Below are 12,854 nucleotides of genomic sequence, written 5' to 3' on the forward strand. Positions count from 1 at the left end.
TGTCCAGCATCAACTCCACGAACTGGTCATAATCACAGATTCGGATTATGTACGGAACGGGTTCGTGGAGCACCTGGTTAATTGGAAAACCAGAGGCATGTTATGTGCTAACAACAAACCCTTGAAACATGGGAAGTTGATCCAAAACATTGATGATCTGGTCACCTCGAATGAGATGACCATCTATTGGAAAAAGATCAAGGGTCATTCCAAAGTAGAGGGACCAGACAAAACTGGAAATGACTTAGCTGATCAGCTGGCCAAAACCGGGGCCATCCAAGGGGATCTAATTGAGATTGAGTCCCTGTTGGGGGAAATCCAGGTCACTGCTATCACTAGGCCCCAGACAAATGCTCACAACGACCTTTCAATTGCACAATGGAGTAAGGAGACCCCTGATGCTGATTTGATTACCGCTCAGAAGGGGGATCCAATAATTGGTAAATTTTACCAACACCTTGAGGACCCTGAGAACTTTCCCCTGACGGATACCGATTACATTGGGAAAGAGGACCTAAGAGTGTTGATGAAATGTCCAAAAATGTTCCGGATCCAAGACGGTTTGTTGGTAAGGAAATCCAAAGCTGGCCATGACCAGTGGGTGGTTCCTACCTCATTCCGAAGCCTGATGTTAAGTCACGCCCATGATGCGGCTACTGCCGGTCATAGGGGGTTTCACACAACATTGGAAATCTTAAGAGAGGTTGCATACTGGCCACACATGGGGCAGGACCTCGACCAATACTTGAAGGGGTGTCTTGTGTGTGCACAATTTCAGCCATCATCCCTCACGCATCGTGCACCTCTCCAAAAGAGGGGGATGACACTGCCATGGTCAGATTTACAAATCGACTTTGTAGGCCCCGTGATTCGCTCCGCGAGGGGGAATAAGTACATGTTGACTGTGACATGCTTGTTTACCAAGTGGGTGGAATGTCTCCCAGCCCCAAATTGCAAGGCAGAAACCGCAGCTGCCCTGATGATTAACCACATCTTTTCCCGTTTCGGCCTACCTCAAAGGATTGAGTCAGACAGAGGTAGCCACTTCACCAGTGAAGTAATGACAAAGATGTGGGAGATACTGGGGTCAAGAGAAAGCTACACATTGCTTACCGGCCAGCTTCTTCTGGGGCAGTAGAGAGATATAACCGAACCATTGTGAGCATGTTAAAGAAGTTTGTGGCAGATTCTGGGCCAAGTTGGGATATCCGATTACCTCTGGTCCTAATGGCCATCAGATCTACCCCTTCATCTGCAACCAAAATGTCACCATTTGAGTTGATGACTGGACGCAAGATGGTGCTTCCTCAGCATTTTCTCTACAGGACCCAAGAGCAGACACTGATAAATGCCTCCACTACTCATGAGTATGTGGAGAATTTAAGGAAACACCTCCAACATGCTTTTGCTTACGCTCAGCGGAATCTAGAAAGATCGGCTGATAGCATGAAGACCCACTATGACCGGAAGACTTCCAGGAAGGAATATCAGGTGGGGGACCGGGTCTATTTATACAACTTCCAAAGAAACCAGGCAAAGCAGGGCAAATTTTTGCCTACATGGAAGGGACCCTTTGAGATCATCGACAAGATCTCCCCTGTGGCCTACAAAATCCACATCCCCAAAGGTCCTTCGGCAGAGGGGGAAGACAAGTGGGTCCACATAAACCAGTTGAAATGTTGCCATCCCAGGCACACTCTGCAACAACTGGAGGAATCCTCTGGAATCCTAGCGGGTATTGTCTCAGACTAATTCAGTTCCAATCATAAAACATACCACATCTAGTCTCTAAAATATTGTGATTTGCATGAAACTGTCTCTTAGTTATACTGTTTTTTTTTCAAAATAAGAATGTAATGTTTCGTTATGATGAAATGCATATGCTGCCCCACTATCTCAACAGTGGTGGAAGAAATGTCCATGAATAGGTATTGCCGCTCTTCCTTTGTCGTCCTAGGAGAAAGAAAACCGGGAGACGGGCCAAGGACGACGATCCGGAGACCGGGAGCAGAGACGCAACGGGCCCGGGGTACCGCCCAATCTTCCCATCAGGACCGACGAGGCGAACCCATCGATCAGTACCGGATGGAGAGGAAGATGCTGAACTGTGCCATCTACAGAATTGGAAGAAGATAATGTGGACATACCAGAGCCAGGGTTCAAAACCTCCCTTGCAACCGACTCCCCCTCGACTCAAGTCAAAGCGCAGTCGGACGGGGGGGTTTGTGGAGGGTTTTGACCCATGTGGAATCATTAGACGGGGTGAATGTGGGGATTAAGCTGTCGCTGCCCATCATTTTACCCCAGAACAAAAATAAATCATTGGAGTGGGTAAAGATGGGGATGCGCTGTCGCCGCCCATCATTTCATCCCAGAATCCAGGAGAGCTGCGCAGTTGTGCGCACACCAAAATGGTTACCTAACTTGCCACCCACCAGTGTAAAGAAAGGTCTTTGTTAACAAAATCCACCGTTACTGATGTCAAAAAGTTGCTGAAATCATGACTCATTGGACCACTTTAAAGATTCAACCCTTTTTGTGGGGTTCCACATAACCATCTTACTGTAAGGAGCCCCATCAAAACAATGTTAAGCAAGGATTTACTACCATGTAAGAACCATTCCTGTTTAGAATTCATTAATCCAAGAAAGATCCCAAAATTGCATGCAGTACCAACAAAATCCTCAAGGCGGCACTAGCGGTCTAAACTCTGACAGGAGAGCTGTCTTGCAAAACTGTCTAAGTGCAAAGAAAGGGGTCTCATGTCATTAAAAGTTCAAAGGGGTTGCCTGTCCTGAGAACTCTTGACACTTCAGAACTCAACACAAGGAGCCAGGAAATCACAGGGTTCTGTTAATTAAATGCAAAGTGGCTCCCTGGCCTCCTGATGTCAGCTTGCCAGACACCACACCAAGGACCCTTTCCTCTGAAAGGAATATGTTGATTTTTACTGTTTTACTGTCAACAAAGGCCTGCCTGCCAGAGGATGCATGTGACTGACCCACCCAAGTCTTGGAGGCGGACTCCAACACTCTGAGGACTGAATTGAAAGTAAAATATATATTTTACAAAAACACTGATAACTCTTTGTAATCAAATGACAGAAATGTATAACTTTGAGAGACTTAATTTAAAAAATGTACCTTTAATTCAAGCCCAAACTCCAAATTGTGGGATATTCTGGGACAAAACCCTGCTGTTTATTAATATTACAGACTCCCTGTTTCAGCTAGACAAACGAAAATGCATTGGTATGTGGGTAGATATGTGAGGAACAGTTGTATAAAATTTAATGAAGATCCAATGTTGTTTAGCACATTAAAAAGTGCTAAAAGTGCCATTTTTGAATGCAAGCTCTTAGAAACAGCAGATTTGGGACAGAGTATACCTCATGTGATATGTGACATGGGTATGTAATTTCAAACAACTGTGTAACTGTGAAATATGTATTTTGATCAGATATAGATTTGGGTGCACAGATGACAGGGGAGTTTTTTCAAGAGATCATAAATGGCTGACATCACTCTGACACAACTTAGCTCCCCCAATCAGGGGAGAAATGAAAGCTGGACCAATGACAAGTGAGAGGGGCAAGTTTAGTTATGACCAACACACACACCCACTTGCAGAACATATAAATGGACCACTGAAACTTAGGTGGAGACCTTCAAATCCATTTGCAGCTGGAAGCTCTGCCGGGAAAATCCATACTTTACCTCCATCAATCTCCAGAGAAAGCTGTGCAGAAAGATCCAGACTTTAAATCCATCAATCTTCAGAATCCAGAGAGAGAGCTGACCCAGATCACTGTGAAGTGCAGAGACCAGAGTCCAATTTAAAACCTGACCAGATCCGTGGCGAGGTCCATTTCACTCAAGAATATAGTGTGAGTACCTAGAAAACTGTGCAGAACCAATCTCCTAGTTAAAATAATATAATTCAATCTAGTTTAATCTAAGTAGAACTGTCTCCTAACTGTCACCTGTCATTTGCAAAGCTGTCACCTGTCATTTTCTAGTTGCAAGCTGCACTTGTCTTTTTGAACTTTAAAATTTCAAATCTGAAAAACGACCTTTATTTAATCGCTCATATCTCCGTGACCGTTTGTGCTAGAGACTTTCAGTAACTTTCATCTGGAAGCTGAGATCCTAGGCTTTCCTAGGACCCCAATACGATATTGCTAGCCCTTGTAGTTCCTCTGTAATCGCACCAGACGCATTCGCGAATTTTACCGCGATTTGCAAATTTCTCCACTTGCAAAAAGATAGCTGCTTTTGCTTTCCTCTGAAAGAAATTCGTTTGCCTCATAAAAACCATCCCTGCATCATTGCTAGTGTGAGCCTGGACTAATATTAACTTGATTTCACTCACCCTGAACCTCCTAGAGGGAATTAAAAGGATTTTAGCATATTTTTTCTTCATTTCCAGCACATTTAAAAGCATTTGGGCCTGTGTTTTCAACTTCTGTAGTCTAAGTTGCTGGGGTGAACTGAATCACATTTAATTGCATTTCTGAGAACTGTGTGCCTTCCCTCCATTTCCTTGCATTGCATAAAGGGGGGGGGTGAATTGTACAAGAAAGTGATTACATTGTTTTTGCTGAAATCCTATCAAGTTATTTTCTGTACTGCATTTCATTCCACATTGCATTCATTTGAAACCATAAAAGTATTGTTGCTATCTTATCCATTTCATGTCAACTCCTTAGTGATTATAAAGAAGTGTGCTAGTGCCAGATTCTCCGTTGTTAATCTTTATCATATCAGATTAAGTGTGTTATTCAATTATTAATTTATTATAAAGCGTGATATATATATATTGTTTAAATTATCAATTAAACCTTTTAACTTGCAAAACAGAACTACTTCTTGGCTCAGTGGGGTCAGGGGGATTCTGAGAGAGGGGTGTTATATAGGGGTAGTCATCCAGAACGCATGAACTGGACATAAAGATATATCAATAAGGGTTTTCATTCAGTATTATAGACTAGGCGTTGACTTAGCTGTAGTGTTGAATTGAATCCTCTTACACCATTAATGGGAATGGGAATGGGGATGGATTCCCTGAATGGGGAAATACTGGCTCCTCAAAGGTTGGAATGGGCCAGTAATTCCCCATTCAGGGAACTCGGACCCGCTATGCGGTAAGGGGGTAGCCATGGCGCTAATAGCATCATGGCTACCTCCAACCTCGTAATGACCCCACTGTATGTCTCCCTTTCTGACACTTACTCCACCTTTATAGGTTATTCTAAATCCTGTCTCGTTGCACCCTCCCTAATTCCAATAAGTACCAACTCAGAAAGGAGGTTTTTGGAGAACCGGGAGAAGAAAATGACATGTTACCCCATGTACAACAACAGGACTATCCCCTTGTTTCAGATATGACCTGTGACAAACCTAAAGGTGTCTCACCCGCTAGTCCCCGGGGATCTGTCATCAAGGTGGCCAGGACACGGCCATCGCTATTGGATCCAGTTCCTGGGGGTGGACCAGTGGGGGAGGATCACCTGGATGGGGGGTCTTCGGGGAGTGGAAGTGGGACACCGAACGGTGAGACACGGTACCCCATTCCCTGTAACACCTTTTCCCCATCCCTTCTTGTCAGTTATTTAGAAGCTCTACCACCCCTTTTCTGACACAAACACTTTCTTACACTGTGACAGACAACGTACTAACACCAGAGCCATTTACCTGACATATCCCAACACAAGGGTCAGGCAGAGTCAGGCAATTGACAATAACCACACACACCCGATGGCCCTTTCTTTTCCCCACAGGGATAAAAGGCAAAGCACGAAAGCACACTTCGAGCATGTCCAACTGCACGAGGCAACAGCTATTGCGAGCCGTCAGTTCAAACAGAGACAAAAGGCGGCGAGACCCGAAAGGACGACAAAGAGGGAAGTGCCCTTGTCCTTTTCAACCCAGACCCGTGAATCCTCCGCAAAAGGAATCAGAAGACCGGGCTGTACAGCTGGTGTGTGGTGTGGAAGATGTCAACGGTGCACAGGGCCTCTGTATCAGCGCTGATAGCCCAGGTGGGGAGGCCTGCTGGCTACTGTGCTACAGTCCATGACTCCAGAGACAAGGAACGCCCGAGAGTTCAGCACAGCCGGTGAGTCGGAGAGAGCTGATAAGTAAACCGGACTGTGTTGAGCTGAAAGTTGCAATTGGCAACATATTGTGAACGCAAGACTTGTAAACAGAGAACTTGTGTGTGTTTGAACTTTTGGGGAAAGCCCAGAGAAGGGGGTGGTACCGCAGGAGTGCTCATTCGAAGGACTCTGGCTGGCCCACTTTTTTCTGTGTTGAAACTACAAGTGCCAGAAGGCCCTAGGAGAGGGCGGCGTGAGGTGTGAGAGTGGTCCTACAAGGGTTACGTCAAATCGAAAGTCTCTGCCCATTGCCAAGGGAAAGCTATGGGAAGGGGATCCGCACTTTCTGATGAGACGAAGCAAATCATGAACTATGTTAGAAACTCATGAACTGTCTTAAAGATGGCTATGTGAACCCGATGGAGGGATGCCAATGGGAAAGCAAGAGTGAACCCTGTGTTGTGATAAAGCAAGTTGAACATTGTGATGACAAGGGGGAACCCGGCTGAGGAATGTCCACAGTGAATGATTGTTGAACTTGTGATTGAAAGGCCGTAGTGAACTCGACAGAGGGAGGCCAACCGTGAGAGAAGGATCAAAGCCCGACAGAGGGATATTCTAAGGAAAAGAATAATCGCCCACAGTGGAAATATGGCTTGCATAGTACACAAACCATAGTAAGGTACGCATACAAATATATAAATGCTTACATACATTTATATATTTGTTTGTATACCTTAATATGGGTTGTGTGCATTTCATGCTACGCCCATTCTGAAATCCACCGCCCCAAATGAGTTCCCGGCCTCGATTTCTTGCCCTATTGAAGCCCTGGTCATGATTCTACTGATGAGGAAACAGTGGGCCTCATTATAAGTTTGTCGGCCTGGGAACTACGGTACTGGTAAGCTTGCCGGTACCGCAGTTCCCGGCTAGGCAAACTACGAGTTGTGCTCGCAGGCAGAGTGGCACCCGCGAGCACAGCATGTCGGATGCAACAACACCGTTATAAACGGTGCTGGTGCATCCGACCTCCCCATTCAACTCTGTGGCCGAATGGGAAGCGTCTTTATTCGGGCACCCGCAAATGGGCAATTACCGGGTCCGGTAGGGCCGTAGTGACCGGTAATTAACCCATTCGCGTGCGCCGGAAAAAAAAATGACACCGGCGGGAGCCGTGCCTGTATTACAGACACGGCTACCGCTGCTGTCTTAGTGATTGGCCCAGTATCTTTATTCGCAGTGAACCGACATACCTGTAACAGGCCGAGTCAGGCCTGTCTGAAGTGAGCCTTTCGGCGTTTCTTGGCAATTGAAGCAGGCACAATCATGAAGATATATTTTATGAGGGTATGAGATCTCACGTAGAGCGTGTGACGTCGCAGGTAAACAATGTACCGCTTCCCTTGTTCGCCGGTCACTTTTTTTTTTTTTTTATTTCAAAAACGTTTATCAGAGCTAATGCATTTGTCTCCATAACGTCAAGGTGCAATTGCCATTATGCAAGCCTATGCATTGCTAAAGTGCCATGCGCTGATATAAAATGAAAGTTTTGCCAACACGAGTTATCGCATAAAGTTGAACGTGATTCCAAGCATTACAATACATAGATATTCGGGTGTAAGAGCACGTTACATTGATATATTAGACCATTTTATTTCATGTGAAATACACTGAACTAAAGGAAAATCAATCTACAACATAGTGATTATTGTAGCTTCCAGACATGTCTCAATGCATGTACTGTGAACCTGTGCAATTGAACAAATATATCCCCGAAGCGACCACATGGGGGAGACCGTGGTCCTTATTCTATCTAAGAATAAGAAGAATTGTGTCCATGAGTGTCTTCACAAGAATAGCCCTAGCTCGAAATTAGCTGGAATCCGAATAGGATTCGGGTTAAATTATAGGTATTACTTGGAAATCACATTAGAGCAAAATAGGTCATTGCTGGTTATAAGTCCATTAGAGATCCCTGGGCGCAAAAGATGCTCGGGGACCTGCCAAATGAGTTAAACATACAGGCCAAGGGAGATCTCATTCGAAAGTCGGTAAATAATCCACAGCTGAAGTCAGAGTTGTATTAGGGAGAACCCAACCCGACCCGCATAGAATATTGTAGTAGAGAATGAGCCCTTTTGATTTTAGGAGCATAGATTGCAAATGTTCGACTAGGATAGGGTGCATTATCCTTGGCAGAGATCTATGAATATAAACATTTGATCCATCCAAATGGGCAACTATATCGAGATGACATGTATGTTAATGCTGTCAGATGTCCAGTAGTTTCAAACCGGCTGGTGCCAATAGTACGATTGCAAGAGTCAACAAATTTGCTACGGCAATTAATACATTGCTTAATGTGACATTTACCACTGGGTAAGAGATTCAGCATGTTAGTGTTAATGGCAAAAGTACACAAGAAACAAGAGCCACATTTATGGAAAACCATGTGCTCCTTGTGTTATCAGCCAACTGGATGAGTCCCCGAAAATGGGAGGCAAATATGATGGACTAAGTAGTGTTCTGAGGGTGGGCGCCTTCTTGTAAGAGAAATTGGGGGTTTCATGGATCCACTTACTTTGCTCTAAATCCAATAAAAGCAAATGCCAATATATTTTTTTTTCAAATATGCTTTATTGATGAATTTGCATCGATACCGCATGCATAGTCAATATCTCGCGGTTTTAATAAACTTTCACTTTAAGTTTTCTATTTTTCCCCTTCCCAACAACAACTTTTAACTCCCCCTCACCCCTCCCACCCCCAGACCCCACCCTCCACCTCTTAGTCCTATGTGGCTCCGGGATCGCCATTTCAGGGATACCGTCGGGGCCTGTAATCGGGCTCCTGTATCAGTCCTCCTACCATGATCACTCATGGGGTCTATACCCCCTCCTCAGGGTCCAGATTGGGGCACCTCCATACTGCTAGTACCCTTTCCCCCTATTATCGAGCCACTCCACTCAACATCACTCCGTTCATCCTCAACCAGAGAGCTACAGTAACCCCTTCTCCGCCACCCACCTCCTTTCCCCTGTGTCGTTCCTTCCACTTTCCATCGGCAGCCTTTCCGGGTCATACCTTTTCGAGAAATGCCACCCATTCCATGTCGGGGCCAGGTCATGTGTTTGACTCGTTAGTTCCTCCATTCTGTACAGGTCCAGGGCCTTGGGAGCCCATTCTCTTTCCCTCGGGAGCCCCTCTCTCTTCCATCCCCCTGCCAGGCATGCCCTGGTAGTGTGGCATATGTGGAAGTTTCACCCAGTCCCCTTCCACCGTCTCCATCGCAAACAGCTCTTGTAGGGGGTCCAGCCTCCTGTCCACTCCCTCCAGACCCTTTATCCACCCCAGGATGTCCTTCCAGTACTTCTGCACCTTCTCGCACCCCGACCGCATGTGCCAATAGTCCGCCACTTGCCCACATTTCCTCCAGCAGTGGGGATCCGCCCCTGGGTACATCTTAGATATCCTCACCGGATCCCACTGCCACCTGTATAAGACTCTGAGCCTGTGTAATTTATATTGACATGCCACCGATGTACATAATCTTTCCCACTGTTCTGTCTCCATTTCCGTCCCCCGGTCACGCTCCTATTTCCTCTTAAATCTATCAATTACTCCCCCCTGTGCCTCCAATAATGCCCAATACATTCTGGAAATTAGTCCTCTTGTTCCCTTCTCTGTATCTAGGATCCTCTCCGTACGCATGAGCTCTCTCTGCAGCTCTACCTTCCACTCTTCTGACATTAGTACCCCTTTAATCTGTAAGTATTGGAATGCCGACATTTTCCCTATACCCAGGATGTCTTGAAGTTCCCCTATGTCTATAAATGTATCCTTCCTTAGGACCTGGCCTATTCTCTCCAGCCCTGCGTCAAACCAATCCTGAAATCTCTCATGGCCCAGTATAGGATCTCGGACCGGGGGGGCCCGTATGTGGCTCAGCGGCGATGGCCAGGTTATAACTCCCACCATCTCCCTTTGACCCTCCAGAGCCTCCAAAGTGGACCCAGAATCCTATGCAAGTGAACTCTTTTGGGGGCCACAGTTGCTGGTGCCCAGAGCCATTCTTCCAACGTGACTGGCCTAAATAGGTGGTTCTCTATACCCACCCGCTGCTTATCCCTGTCTATTCGCAGACGAGGAATCAGGGCTCTGAATTGAGCCGCTCTATAATAGGTGTGCTTTTCAGGTAGCCCTTCTCCACCTTTCTCCTTAGATTGCACCAGTAGCCTGTAGGCCACCTTTTGCTTTTTCCCTTGCCACAGGAATCTTACCATTCTCTTTTTCAGTTATGCAAAATCCGAGTCCGGCAGCTCTATTGGCAATGTCGGATATAGATATAGCACTCTGGGGAGAAGCATCATCCTTAGGGTGTTTAGCGTTCCCAACAAGGAAATTGTTAATTTGAACCGGGTTTCCAACTCACTAAAAAGTCTATGCAGTAACGGAGGGAAGTTAAGCTTGTATAAGAGTTCCAGGTCCTTGAGTATGCTCACCCCTAGATATCCTATTCTGTCCTTTTCCACCGGTATCCCTAGCCCTACCCATTCCCTGCTTTGCTCCTCTGTTTGCCCCTGTAGGGGGAGGAGAATTGATTTACTGATGTTTATCTTAAAATGTGATACCTTCCCATAGTCTCCCAGTGTCCCAAGTACCCTTTGTACTGATCCTGTCACCTCCAAGAGGTACATCAGTATGTCATCAGCGTACATGCTTACCTTATGGTTGTCTACCCCCACCCTAAACCCCCTTATCTGGTCATTTTCACATATTTTCTCCCCCAGTGGTTCCATTGTCAGTGAAAATAATAGTGGTGGTGGGGGGACATTCCTGCCTAATACCTCTGCTAAACTCGAATTCCGTTGATTTCGTTCTGTTCACGGCGACACGTGCCGTGGGTCCCGAGTAGATCGCCCCGATGGCACAACACATTCTTTCTCCCACCCCTATCTTTTGTAGTATAGCGAAGAGGAAGCCCCACGCGACTGTATCGAAGGCCTTTTCTGCATCTAAGCGTAATAGTGCCTGGTCCTCCAAGTTTCCCTTTATATGTTCCATGAGATCTAATGCCTTCCAAATTGCGTCAGGGCCCTGCCTACCCGCTATAACCCCATTTGGTCTGGGTGGACTATACGGGGTAGTTTCTCTTCAAATCGTGTTGCTAGGATTCTCATAAATATTTTCTCGTCTACATTTAAGAGCGAGATGGGACGGTATGACGAACATTGGGTCGGTCCCTCCCCTCCTTTGGGATTACCGATATTTTAGCTTTACTAAATGTTGGCGGTGCTTCTCCCGTGTCTAAAATATGGTTATACAACTTCACCATGTGTGGCGATAGGTCCCCTGCATACTTTTTACAGAACCCTATGGTATACCCGTAATCCCCCGGAGGCCTTTCCATTAGGGAGGCGCGATATTGCGTCCTGAACCTCTTCCGCAGTTATGGGACCTCTGGTCATGTGCGTTTAGTCATATTCACCCCCCTCAAGTAATCCCCCACTACATTTCCCTCGACAAAGGCTTCAGACCTGTACAATGTTTCATAGTATCGGGCAAATCCTTCAGCAATATCTTTTAGCAAGACCAGGTCACCCCCTTCGGGGACTCCCAACTTGGACACCCATCGCTCCGCTCTCTGCCCCCTGAGCCTTGTTGCCAGTAACACATCTGCCTGATCCCCCTTTTCTGAGTATTTCTGTTTAAGGTATCTCAGTTTCCATTGGGTTTCCCCCATCCCAAGTGCTTTCAGTTCTGCCCTCCTTGATAGCAGCTCTTCCCTAATCTCATCTACATTCCCGTCGGTAGCATGCATTCTTTCCTTCCCCTCCGTTATCTCTCTTCTCAGTCTTTCTTCCCTCAGTCCCCTCTCCCTCTTCTTTCTAGCCCTTTCCCTGATCAAGAGGCCCCTCCAAGTCGCCTTTCCTGCATCCCAGACCATCCCTGTGCGCACATCCTCGGTATAGTTTAATTCAAAATATTCCACTATTGCTTTGGCTAGTTGGTCTGCAAAGAGTGGGTCCCTCCAGAGTGACTCGTTACAAAACCAGGTGCCTTCTGGCCTATGCAGCCCTTCCACATCCAGGGTCATAATAACCATGTTGTGATCAGTCCAGCCCATTGGCCTAATAGCACTACCCATCACTCCCGTGCCCTTTTCCTTATTTATGAGTAGGTAGTCAATCCTAGTGTATGTTTTGTGCGGCAGCGAGAAGAAGGTGAAGCCCTCGTCCTGTGGGTGCTGACATCTCCACAAATCTACTGGGCTGCGTGCCCCCATTGCCCTTCCCAGGTGCCCCAGCTTGCCTTCCCTTTTTTTCGGTCCTTCACCCTTTGTCCTTCTGTCCCACGTTTCATTTGCCCATGAGTTAAAGTCCCCTCACATGACATACAGGTCTGCATCAAGACTTTTTATTGTATTGAATGCTCTAAGTAAGAATTCTTCTTGCCCCTGATTGGGAGAGTAAACTGCTGCCAGCAACACTTTTGCTCCCTCCAAACTACCCTGCTGTATCAGCAGTCTGCCCCCCCAGCAGATTCGTGGCCACACACTCCTGTAGCCTGCACTGTTTATGTAGTACTATGCCAGCACCTCCCTTCTTGGTGCTCAAAGATGCACAATGGACTGACCTATTCCCCCCCTCTTAGTGGTCGCTCCTCTTGCTGTATTAGGTGTGTTTCCTCCAAGAAGAGCACATCTAGTGAGGCTTAATTTTCATCTCTTCTAATGTTTGCCTCCCTGGAGCCA

Source organism: Ambystoma mexicanum, chromosome 6p, assembly GCF_040938575.1.
Source record: "Ambystoma mexicanum isolate Mex_15411 chromosome 6p, UKY_AmexF1_1, whole genome shotgun sequence".
In the NCBI taxonomy this organism is placed as follows: domain Eukaryota; kingdom Metazoa; phylum Chordata; class Amphibia; order Caudata; family Ambystomatidae; genus Ambystoma; species Ambystoma mexicanum.